Genomic DNA, 13463 nt, shown 5'->3' with positions numbered 1-13463 from the left:
TCTCTGAATAGAGTACTTTCATTTCCTGCTTCCAGCTGAGGTTTGATTCATCGAAGATGACATCACGACGGATTAGAATCCTCCTCTTCTCTTCATCATACAGGCGATATCCCTTGGCATTGTTTGCATATCCCACAAAACGAAGCTTCACAGCCTTTTTGTCCAGTTTCCTTCTTTCTTCATCTGGGATATGTGCATAAGCAATACAGCCAAACACCTTCATGTGACTCATGTCAGGTTTCTTTCCACACCATTTCTCGTAGGGTGTCTCTTCCTTCAGAACAGCTGTGGGCAGCCTGTTCTGTATGTAAGCCGCGGTGGCTACAGCCTCTGCCCAGAACATCTTTGACAACTTTGCATGTGACAGCATGCTTCTAGCTGCTTCAACTAATGTCCTGTTTTTTCTTTCTGCAACACCATTTTGCTGTGGTGAGTGAGGTACAGTCATTTCATGGTGGATGCCTTGAGACTTCAAATATTCTTGAAACTCACCACCATTATCTGTCCTCAGCCTTGTGACGCTTAGACCAGACTCATTTGAGAATGTTCTCTCAAATTCCCTGAATTTGATTAGCACCTCATTTTTCTGTTTCAAGAAGTATACCTCGCAGCATCTTGTGTAATCATCAATGAAAGTCACAAAATATTTTGCTCCACCTATAGATTCAGTCTGCATGGGACCACAAACATCACTGTGAATCAGCTGCATCTTGCGTTTGGAACGAATTCCTCCAATCGACTTGAATGGCTTCTTAGCCAACTTGCCTTCCACACATCCTTCACAGAAGGGAATCTCCTTTTTTTCAACAAAGTTCACTCCGTTCACCAGATCTTTGAGTTCTTTAAGCTTGGTAGTGTGACCAAGGCGCTGGTGCCACAGGCTGGCCGCTACAGAAGCACTGTGACATACAGTTTTACTTCCTTTAATATCCAGCTGATATAGTCCATCAGCTCTTTGTGTTCCCATTCCTTGAAGTGTTCCACTTTTTCCACGTATGTAGCAACGAGACTTTCTGAACTGCACTGTATTCCCTTTCTTGGTAGCAGCTCCCACTGAGAATAAATTCCCAGACAGCTTTGGAACATACAGCACATCATACATTGTGACATTTTTTACATCACTTAATTTGAAAGTCATTTTCAGGTTGACATTTCCAATTCCTAGGGCGTCAAGAAGAAGGAGCTGAGCCGGAAGGCAAAGCTCTCGATTTACCGGTCGATCTACGTTCCCATCCTCACCTATGGTCATGAGCTTTGGGTCATGACCGAAAGGACAAGATCACGGGTACAAGCGGCCGAAATGAGTTTCCTCCGCCGAGTGGCGGGGCTCTCCCTTAGAGATAGGGTGAGAAGCTCTGTCATTCGGGGGGAGCTCAAAGTAAAGCCGCTGCTCCTCCACATCGAGAGGAGCCAGATGAGGTGGTTCGGGCATCTGGTCAGGATGCCACCCGAACGCCTCCCTAGGAAGGTGTTTCGGGCACGTCCGACCGGTAGGAGGCCACGGGGAAGACCCAGGACACGCTGGGAAGACTATCTCTCCCGGCTGGCCTGGGAACGCCTCGGGATCCCCCGGGAGGAGCTGGACGAAGTGGCTGGGGAGAGGGAAGTCTGGGCTTCCCTGCTTAAGCTGCTGCCCCCGCGACCCGACCTCGGATAAGCGGAAGAAGATGGATGGATGGATAAAGGGCGTCAACCACCCTGTCGTCACCCAGTTTCACAGAATGTGATTTTGTGAACTGCTGGTATTCTTTAATAATGTCTTTATCACACGTCATTTGTTTTGATGCTCCAGAATCAATTAACCACTCTGCTTGTTGTGGTTTGTCACTGTTTGCATCCCTGATCACAAAGGCACTTTCAGAGGAATCTTCTTCATCCTCACACATCATGTGCTTGGCCTTGTGGATTTTCTTTTTTTGGTTTGTTTTTCAAGGTTGGACATTCGCGCTTGATATGGCCTTCTCTACCACATTTGTAACATCTCCGCTTGCTTTTGTCTGCTGCTCCCACTGTCTTGGAGCTATCCTGCACATTTCCCGGGAATTGTGATGACATGGCGGATGCACCACCTGACGTAGCACCACTGGAATCATTAGCATTCACTCGCTTTTGCTCTTCATTTATTAATGCTTGCTGAACAAACTTCAGTGTCAAGTTGTCAATCTTTGTTTCTAATGCAGTGACAATTGTAGCATAACTTGGTGGCAAGCTACCCAACAATGTTACAATTTGGTCTTCCTCTTCAATTACAGATCCAATTGCTGATAGCTGATTAGTTAGCTCCTTCATTTGTTTGAAATGATCAGTTAAAGCCTCTCCTTCCTTCATTTCACATCTGAAATATCTTTTCTTCAGGAACAGTTTATTAGCCAAAGTATCCCTCTCAAAATGGGCTTTCAGCGTGGTCCACGCCTCTTTGGGAGTTTGACAGTTTGTTATCAGGTACAACTGGGGTGTACTTACATTTAGCACTAACATAGAGAACGCTTTCTCTCTCCGTCTTGTGAATTCCGCCTGTGCTGCTGCGTTAGCATCTGCGGCTAGCGTCTCCGTCTCCATTAGCATGCCCCATAGTCCTTTAGCCTTCAGCAAGTGTTCCATCTGAAACTTCCATGTTGCCCAATTCTCTGGTCCGCTCAGTCTGTCAATAAACATTTTATCCTCCATTGTGAGTTCCCACAATACCGTTTATCTTCACACAAAGTCCGTGCACAACAGCTTTTTAGCGACAATCTGGGCCCATAACCTGTTCTTTGGCAGAGTTTTATTAACTGGCAAAACACAAATAGGAAATCGGGGGAAAATTCGGGAGAATGGTTGCCCCGGGAGATTTTCGGGAGGGGCACTGAAATTCTGGAGTCTCCAAGGAAAATCGGGAGGGTTGGCAAGTATGCCCTACGTCCGTGTTTTACCGGATATGTACCGCTCCGTACAGCGGCGTTTTAGAAAGTCATTAATTTTACTCTTTGAAACCGATACCGATAATTTCAGATATTACATTTTAAAGCATTTATCGGCATCGCTAATTGAAATAGTTCAAGACTTACGGTCATTAGAAAACATCACTGCACATCATAACGGCAGATACACTTTCCATCTTAAAGATCTAAAAAAAAATAATTTGGGAATGTCCGGCGGGCCAGATTGAAAGGTTTAACGGACCGCATGAGGCCCCCAGGCCTTAGTTTGCCCAGGTCTGGTCTACAGTAAAGGACGCTGGTTTTCAGGAATATACAGAATAAGAGCATACAGGGAGCGGATGCTCAGTGCCAGAGCTTGGTCCGCATTGCCGGTAGTAAGTCGGACACGTTTCCAGTGAGTGTTGGACTCCGCCAAGGCTGCCCTTTGTCACCGATTCTGTTCATAACTTCTATGGACAGAATTTCTAGGCGCAGTCAAGGCGTTGAGGGGATCTGGTTTGGTGGCTGCAGGATTAGGTCTCTGCTTTTTGCAGATGATGTGGTCCTGATGGCTTCATCTGGCCAGGATCTTCAGCTCTCGCTTGATCGGTTCGCAGCCGAGTGTGAAGCGACTGGGATGAGAATCAGCACCTCCAAGTCCGAGTCCATGGTTCTCGCCCGGAAAAGGGTGGAGTGCCATCTCCGGGTTGGGGAGGAGATCTTGCCCCACGTGGAGGAGTTCAAGTACCTCGGAGTCTTGTTCACGAGTGGGGGAAGAGTGGATCGTGAGATCAACAGGCGGATCGGTGCGGCGTCTTCAGTAATGCGGACGCTGTATCGATCTGTTGTGGTGAAGAAGGAGCTGAGCCGGAAGGCAAAGCTCTCAATTTACCGGTCGATCTACGTTCCCATCCTCACCTATGGTCATGAGCTTTGGGTTATGACCAAAAGGACAAGATCACGGGTACAAGCGGCTGAAATGAGTTTCCTCCGCCGGGTAGCGGGGCTCTCCCTTAGAGATAGGGTGAGAAGCTCTGCCATCCGGGAGGAGCTCAAAGTAAAGCCGCTGCTCCTCCACATCGAGAGGAGCCAGATGAGGTGGTTCGGGCATCTGGTCAGGATGCCACCCGAACGCCTCCCTAGGGAGGTGTTTAGGGCACGTCCGACCGGTAGGAGGCCGCGGGGAAGACCCAGGACACGTTGGGAAGACTATGTCTCCCGGCTGGCCTGGGAACGCCTCGGGGTCCCACAGGAAGAGCTGGACGAAGTGGCTGGGGAGAGGGAAGTCTGGGCTTCCCTGCTTAGGCTGCTGCCCCCGCGACCCGACCTCGGATAAGCGGAAGAAGATGGATGGATGGATACAGAATAAGAACAGTAGAGAATTGAGTTGAATACCCCTGGTCTACATGGTTTGGTTGAATTGTCATGATCTGATCCGTGGGCCAAAGTTGCTTCCATGTCAAGACCGACCACGTTAACGAGCGGTTCTAACCATCACAACAGTGTAGGCATTCTTACAGTAACATGTATTTATGCTTGTGCCTCCCAGGCTTCCACGGAGCCGTGCACAGGGATGGTGCTGCTCGGTCTCACGGCAGATTACGATGGGAACACACTGATTATAGACTTACATGCGGGGGGCTATTCTTGGTACTGCACTGCCATCCACACACACACACACACACACACACACACACACACACACACACACACACACACAAAAGGCACTGAAGTGGAGGCAAATGGATGTAGTCATGTGCACGACTGGGGGGATGACGTTAGAGGACATGCGTACGTATAAATTGTGTTCCTCAACAGTGCAGTTTGAGTTTGGGAAGACTAACAAGTGCCAAAAATGGAACATCAACCACACAGGCCATAGTCTATTTAATATTTATCAGCTGTTTTTCAGTCTACTTCATACTTGCCAACCTTGAGACCTCCGATTTCGGGAGGTGGGGTGTGGGGGGTGGGGGCGTGGTCGGGGGCGAGGCGGGGGCGTGGTTGGGGGCGTGGTTAAGATATATATATATATATATAAGAAATACTTGACTTTCAGTGAATTCTAGCTATATATATATATATATATATATATATATATATATATATATATATATATATATATATATATATATATATTTTATTACACATATATATATACCGTATTTTCCGCACTATTAGCCGCACCTAAAAACCACAAATTTACTCAAAAGCTGACAGTGCGGCTTATAACCCGGTGCGCTTTATATATGGATTAATATTAAGATTCATTTCATAAAGTTTAGGTCTCGCAACTACGGTAAACAGCCGCCATCTTTTTTCCCCGTAGAAGAGGAAGTGCTTCTTCTTCTACGGTAAGCAACCGCCAAGGTAAGCACCCGCCCCCATAGAAGAAGAAGCGCGCGGGTATTACGTTTCATTTCCTTTGTGTGTTTACATCTGTAAAGACCACAAAATGGCTCCTACTAAGCGACACACTGTGGTTCTAGCTTGCCATGCTAATGGCCAGAAACTTCCACCCATGGTGATATTCAAAAGGAAGACCTTGCCAAAAGAGACCTTTCCAGCCGGCGTCATCATAAAAGCTAACTCGAAGGGATGGATGGATGAAGAAAAGATGAGCGAGTGGTTAAGGGAAGTTTACGCGAAGAGGCCGGGTGGCTTTTTTCACGCAGCTCCGTCCATGTTGATATACGACTCCATGCGCGCCCACATCACAGATGGTGTCAAAAAACAAGTGAAGCACACAAATACAACACTCGCCGTCATTCCGGGTGGATTAACCAAAGAACTCCAACCGCTCGATATTGGTGTCAACAAGGCATTTAAAGCATGACTGCGAACGGCGTGGGAACAATGGATGACCGAAGGCGAACACACATTCACTAAGACAGGGAGACAGCGCCGGACGACATACGCCAACATCTGCCAACATCTGCCAGTGGATCGTAAATGCCTGGGCGGATATTTCGGTCTCAACTGTGGTCCGAGCTTTCCGGAAGGCAGGATTCACGGAACTGCTGGAAAAACAACAGCGACACTGACTCTGATGACTTCGACGAGACGGAGATTACGGGATCCATTTTGGATCCCGTAATTCGCCCAACTTTTTAATTCGGACACCGTAGGAGAAGAATTCGAGGGATTTATGAATGAAGAATAACTTCAGAAAGTGAGTGTTATGTTTATTTTGTGTGTTGTGACATTAACGTTCGAGCAACATTAAGTTATTGCTATTGCTCTGCACTATTTTGAATTTTACTATGTTTGTGATTGCACATTTGCACATTACCGTACATTTTGGGAGTGAACAGAGTTGTTAGAACGCTGGTTTTTAATATATTATTAAAGTTTAACTGACCTATCTGACTGTTTTTTTGACATTCCCTGTAGCGCAGTTAGATGCGGCTTATAACACGGGGCGGCTTATAGGTGGACAAAGTTTTGAAATATACCGTTCATTGAAGGCGCGGCTTATAACACGGGGCGGCTTATGGTGTGGAAAATACGGTATATATATATAAATAAATAAAAGAAACACTTGAATTTCAGTGTTCATTTATTTACACATTTACACACACATAACACTCATCTACTCATTGTTGAGTTAAGGGTTGAATTGTCCATCCTTGTTCTATTCTCTGTCACTATTTCAGAACACACACATTATACAAATATACATTATAAAATCAATAAGAAAACGGGAGCTCTAATTTGGGAGTCTGAATTAGGATCAGAAGTTCCTATATAAACATTGCGCCCTCACGTCGCCTTTTTGTATTGATTACTGCAGCTGTGCACTGGATTCATTCACAAATACAAACTACAACTCACAAACACTTCAGAGTTAGGCTCCACCATCAGAATGTGTACTTAAACTTATAAAGATCACATGGATATTATTCAGTGAGTTGATTCACCAAAACTAACCTGTTATACAGGAGGAAAAAGCACACAGGACGTTTCAATTGTTCACAGACTGGTCGCGCTCATCAGAATGACAAGACACTTCCGGTCTGCAGGTGATAGCATTCAATTGGGAAGAAACGCCCTGCTGCCCCCTACTGACCAATGTGAATACTGATAAATCTGTAATGACAGCTCCAAAAACGAATTCAAACCACAAAATAAAATAAATAAATCAACACAAAAATGTGACACATTATGGGTGGGTCACATATGCATGTACAGTAGATGGCAGTATTGTCCTGTTTAAAAGTGTCACAACATTGCTGTTTACGGCAGACAAACTGCTTTACGGGGGACGAAAACCTGACTGCTGTTGTTGTGTGTTGTTACCGCGCTGGGAGGACGTTAATGAAACTGCCTAACAATAAACCCACATAAGAAACCAAGAACTCGCCCTCCATCATTAGCTGTTTATATGGTGGGAAAGCGTAAGTGAGAACAGGCTGTCAACACGTCACTCAGGTCCGCATGGAGCTGGAGGGGGCGTGGCCTCCAGCTCCGCCTGAATTTCGGGAGATTTTCGGGAGAAAATTTGTCCCGGGAGGTTTTCGGGAGAGGCGCTGAATTTCGGGAGTCTCCCGGAAAATCCGGGAGGGTTGGCAAGTATGGTCTACTTCTATACAGTCTTTCTGTATTAGTGTTTAAAGGGGAACATTATCACCAGACCTATGTAAGCGTCAATATATACCTTGATGTTGCAGAAAAAAGACCATATATTTTTTTAACCGATTTCCGAACTCTAAATGGGTGAATTTTGGCGAATTAAACGCCTTTCTAATATTCGCTCTCGGAGCGATGACGTCACAACGTGACGTCGCATCGGGAAGCAATCCGCCATTTTCTCAAACGCCGAGTCAAATCAGCTCTGTTATTTTCCGTTTTTTCGACTGTTTTCCGTACCTTGGAGACATCATGTCTCGTCGGTGTGTTGTCGGAGGGTGTAACAACACCAACAGGGACGGATTCAAGTTGCACCAGTGGCCCAAAGATGCGAAAGGGCAAGAAATTGGACGTTTGTTCCGCACACTTTACCGACGAAAGCTATGCTACGACGGAGATGGCAAGAATGTGTGGATATCCTGCGACACTCAAAGCAGATGCATTTCCAACGATAAAGTCAAAGAAATCTTCCGCCAGACCCCCATTGAATCTGCCGGAGTATGTGAGCAATTAAGGGACAAAGGACCTCGGTAGCACGGCAAGCAATGGCGGCGGTTTGTTCCCGCAGATGAGCGAGCTAAACCCCCTTTTCGAACCTAGCTTCCCTGGCCTGCTGACATCAACTCCAAAACTGGACAGATCAGCTTTCAGGAAAAGAGCGCGGATGAGGGTATGTCTACAGAATATATTAATTGATGAAAACTGGGCTGTCTGCACTCTCAAAGTGCATGTTGTTGCCAAATGTATTTCATATGCTGTAAACCTAGTTCATAGTTGTTAGTTTCCTTTAATGCCAAACAAACACATACCAATCGTTGGTTAGAAGGCGATCGCCGAATTCGTCCTCGCTTTCTCCCGTCGTGTCGTTTTCGTCGGTTTCGCTTGCATACGGTTCAAACCGATATGGCTCAATAGCTTCAGTTTCTTCTTCAATTTCGTTTTCGCTACCTGCCTCCACACTACAACCATCCGTTTCAATACATGCATAATCTGTTGAATCGCTTAAGCCGCTGAAATCCGAGTCTGAATCCGAGCTAATGTCGCTATAGCTTGCTGTTCTTTCCGCCATGTTTGTTTGTGTTGGCATCACTATGTGACGTCACAGGAAAATGGACGGGTGTATATAACGATGGTTAAAATCAGGCACTTTGAAGCTTTTTTTAGGGATATTGCGTGATGGGTAAAATTTTGAAAAAAACTTCGAAAAATAAAATAATTGACTGGGAACTGATTTTTAATGGTTTTAACCCTTCTGAAATTGTGATAATGTTCCCCTTTAACTGTCAGTTTACTGTACTGTGCCAACTGTACTACTATGTGAGTACGTGTTTTCTCTTGTTTAATTGAAAATAAAACAGCAAAGTCCATTTGGCTGTCATCTGTTTTAATTATGATACACAATTGTGTCAAAGTCATGATTTTTTTTTTTTCATGCTTGAAGTAAGAAATTATTACTTTAAAAAAGTAGTTTTATACTTGTGAGTGTTGATGACACAGCTTTGCAACACTTGATATTCTAGTTTCAAGCATGTTTTACTCAATATAGGTCATCAAATCTCAGCAACAAGCTGTAATATTTTACTGAGATCATTTAGGACCAAAACACTTAAAACAAGTAAAACACTCTAACATAAAATCTTATGTATGGCTGCGCAAGTCCCGGGATGCCCAAAATGTCTATAACGCACCCGAGTCCCACGGGGACGGGGGATAAAAGTTGGAAAAGTCGGCAAAAGTCCCAAAAATGTACAAAATACCTACACAGGTTCGAGTCCCACAAGTCGTGATGCCCAAAATGTCCAAAACGTGGCAAGCAAAGTCCCACGAGAAGGCGGGGAGAAAAGTGAGAAAAGTCGGTAAAATGTTCAAAAATCACACCCGGGTTCAAGTGCCACAAGTCTTAAGACTTGTGGCACTCCATGTGGGACTCGAACCTGGGTAGGTAATTTTAACATTCTTGGGACTATTGCCGCCTTTTCCAACTTTTATCCCCCCTCCCCATGGGACTCGGCTGGGTGTGTTATGGACATTTTGGGCATCCCGGGACTTGCACGGCCGGCGGCAAACTTGTGGGACTCGAACCTGGGTAGGTATTTTGAACATTTTTGGGAACTTTTGCTGACTTTTCTCCCTCAATTCCTGTGGGACTTTGCTGGGTGCGTTTTGGACTTGTGCGGCCGGCGGCGGGACTCGTGAGACTGGAACCCGGGGAGGTATTTTCAGACAAAATTGGGACTTTTGAACATTTTGGCCGCCTTTTCCCCTCTTCTTCCCCGCCTTCCTGTGCACCATTGCTGGGTGTGTTTTGGACATTTGGACAAAAATAGTTTCCGAGCTAATGTCGCTATAGCTTGCTGTTCTTTCCGCCATGTTTGTTTGTGTTGGCTTTACTATGTGACGTCACAGGAAAATGGACGGGTGTATATAACGATGGTTAAAATCAGGCACTTTGAAGCTTTTATTAGGGATATTGCGTGATGGGTAAAATTTTGAAAAAAACTTCGAAAAATATAATAAGCCACTGGGAACTGATTTTTAATGCTTTTAACCCTTCTGAAATTGTGATAATGTTCCCCTTTAAAAAAATCAAATGCTGTGCTTTTTACGAGGGACAGCTTCTTCCCCAGGGCCATAACCATCCTGAACGGACTGCCCCATTGTCCCTCATAACTGCCTTCTCTTCGGTGCAATAACCCATTCCACCAACCACCCTGTTTTTGTTTTGTTTTTTCATGTATATATTCATTTCACACCATATTCATTGCACTTCTACATTTTTTATATTTTTATATATTTGCACATTGTTTTTCTAGCATGCACACATCGCACTGTATGGAATGGCCTCAATCTCGTTACCTTGCGTAATGACAATAAAGCTGATTCTGATTTTTTTGACTCAGATTAAGGATAAGCCATGAGCAAAGTGGTAAATTGCAGCCTTCCAGTCCTTTGTATCCTCCAGTATGCAATAACTCACGTTGGATTTGTCAATGCCGATGCTTTGTAGTCGTCCAGGTGCACAGTCTTTTCAGGACTATGTCATCAGTGATGAGTAACACCTTTAATTATAAAGCAAGTACAACTACTTGTCAATGTGTTTGTAGAGAGCGGACATGTATTCATGTTGATGTGTTGTCTTCTAATATTATTGAAGGCTTAAAGTACAAACCCAAAACGTTGTGTAAATGGGAAATAAAAACAGAATACAATGATTTGCGAATCCTTTTCAACTTATATTCAATTGAATAGACTGCAAAGACAAGATACTTAACGTTCGAACTGGTAAAATGTGTTATTTTTTTCGCAAATATTACCTCATTTGGAATTTGATGCCTGCAACATTGTTACGATCCGCTGCACGGATCATAGTTTGTTTATGTTTGAGTCACATGTGTTTTCAGCACCTTGAGTTTCGTTTATTTCTGTTGCCATGACGGCAGATTGTATACACCTGCCTCTGGTTAGTGTCCGGGACGCGCACCTGTTGCCCGGGCGCTAATCAGAGGGCTATTTAGTCTTTGCCCTGGCCTCACTCGGTCTGGCTTCCTAGTTTGTTCCCATACAACTAATAACGACTACTTAGATTTCATGCTATGCTATTTTTTCCTGCTAGCTCCCACGCTAGTCCTTTTGTTTTGCCTTTTGTGCTACGTGCATGTCTTTTTGTTATTCACCATATGATTTATATTTAAAATAAATCATTTTTCTACCTGCAAGCTGTGTCCGAAGCCGTCTGCATCCTTGGGAGAACCACATCCGCATCACGATGCGACCACGTCGTTTCAAACATGTTTCAAAAAAGCTGGCACAAGTGGCAATAAATACTGATAAAGTTGAGGAATGCTCATCAAACACTTATTTGGAACATCCCACAGGTGAACAGGCAAATTGGGAACAGGTGGGTGCCATGATTGGGTATAAAAGCAGCGTCCGTGAAATGCTCAGTCGTTCACAAACAAGGACGGGGTGAGGGTCACCACTTTGTGAGCAAATGCGTGAGCAAATTGTCGAACAGTTTAAGAACAACATTTCTCAACCAGCTATTGCAAGGAATTTAGGGATTTCACCATCTACGGTCCGTAATATCATCAAAAGGTTCAGAGAATCACTGCCGAAAACCAACATTGAATGCCCGTGATCTTCGATCCCTTAGGCAGTACTGCATCAAAAACCGACATCAGTGTGAAAAGGATATCACCACATGGGCTCAGGAACACTTAAAAAAAAACACTGTCAGTAACTACAGTTGGTCGCTACATCTGTAAGTGCAAGTTAAAACTCTACTATGCAAAGCTGAAGCCATTTATCAACAACACCCAGAAACGCCGCCGGCTTCGCTGGGCCCGAGCTCATTTAAGATGGACTGATGCAAAGTGTAAACGTGTTCTGTGGTCTGACAAGTCCACATTTCAAATAGTTTTTGAAAACTGTGGACGTCGTGTCCTCCGGAACAAAGAGGAAAAGAACCATCTGGACTGGTTTAGGCGCAAAGTTCAAAAGCCAGCATCTGTGATGGTATGGGGGTGTATTAGTGCCCAAGGCATGGGTAACTTACACATCTGTGAAGGCGCCATTAATGCTGAAAGGTACATACAAGCAACGTTATCATGGACGCCCCTGCTTATTTCAGCAAGACAATGCCAAGCCACGTGTTACAACAGCGTGGCTTCGTAGTAAAAGAGTGCGGGTACTAGACTGGCCTGCCTGTAGTCCAGACCTGTCTCCCATTGAAAATGTGTGGCGCATTATGAAGCCTAAAATAGCACAACGGAGACTGTTGAACAACTTAAGCTGTACATCAAGCAAGAATGGGAAAGAATTCCACCTGAAAAGCTTCAAAAATGTGTCTCCTCAGTTCCCAAACGTTTACTGAGTGTTGTTAAACGGAAAGGCCATGTAACACAGTGGTAAAAATGCCCCTGTGACAACTTTTTTCTGCCATTAAATTCTAAGATGATGATTATTTGCAAAAGAAATTCAAAAAAAATGTCAGTTCAAAAATTAAATATCTTGTCTTTGCAGTCCATTCAATTGAATATAAGTTGAAAATGATTTAAAAATCAATTGTATTCTGTTTTTATTTACCATTTACACAACGTGCCAACTTCACTGGTTTTGGGGTTTGGTATTTAAATGGACAATGTTATACGTCACAAATGTGTTTTTCTTCTTTGTGTGACCTAATTACCTAAAAAATTACCTACAAAAATAAAGCCTCAATGCACCCAGCCAAAAAAAAGTGACCATTATCTTGTGAAAGGCTTAAATGGCGGGTGAGGGTGAGGCAAGGGAAAGGGAGGGCAGAGGGCAGAGAGATGGAGGTAGCAGAGAAGACGAAGGGTGGGGGGGTGATTGTTTCTGGAGCTTTGGTGGTTTCAAATTTCTTTCCCTTTCATCCCTCTGCTCACATGGATCTCCCTTACTTTCTTTTTCTCTCTCTCTCTCCCTCCCCAGACCAGTGGGTCCTTCTGGTAAGCAGCCCATTCCAGCCAAGCCACAGCATGTTGTAGGCGGTGGCGACAGACAGAAAGCAAGAAAAGAGAGGTGACGTAAAAAGGGGGTCACAGAGAAAGGTAAGTGCAAAGTGTACTTAAAAAAAAGGAAAAGAAAGAATGTGCATGTTATTTTTGGTTCTTTTTTTGTGCAGACTGTTTGTATTGCATGCACTGTGTGTGCATGTTGACTCTGCAGCTGAGGCTTGTGAATATAACAATATATGCTGCGTGACTGTGTAATTAGGGAATGTTCTATGACTCTAAGCACCGTGCATCAGTTCACACACTGCAAACACTGAAATCTAAGTGAGATTAAATATCTCAAATAAGGGTGATATTTGCTTATTTTCGGTCTGATAAGACAATTCTTCTCACAAAGCAGATTTTATGTTAGAGTGTTTTACTTGTTTTAAGTGTTTTAGTCAGTAAGATATTACAG

At 44.3% G+C, this 13463-nt stretch overlaps 1 protein-coding gene across 2 annotated transcripts in view; it reads left to right on the top strand.

Annotated features, from left to right (window-relative positions):
- plekha6 (pleckstrin homology domain containing, family A member 6) overlaps positions 1–13463 on the top strand; it is a 307746-nt gene that overhangs the window by 20294 nt on the left and 273989 nt on the right. For both annotated transcript variants that reach the window (XM_061924040.1, XM_061924035.1), the window contains exon 2: positions 12984–13102. The gene's annotated coding sequence lies outside the window, so the exon portion shown is untranslated. The remainder of the gene's footprint in view (positions 1–12983; positions 13103–13463) is intronic.

This window comes from Nerophis lumbriciformis, linkage group LG28 (assembly GCF_033978685.3).
Source record: "Nerophis lumbriciformis linkage group LG28, RoL_Nlum_v2.1, whole genome shotgun sequence".
Lineage (NCBI taxonomy): Eukaryota > Metazoa > Chordata > Actinopteri > Syngnathiformes > Syngnathidae > Nerophis > Nerophis lumbriciformis.
This window is presented reverse-complemented; position numbering and strand designations above follow the sequence as displayed.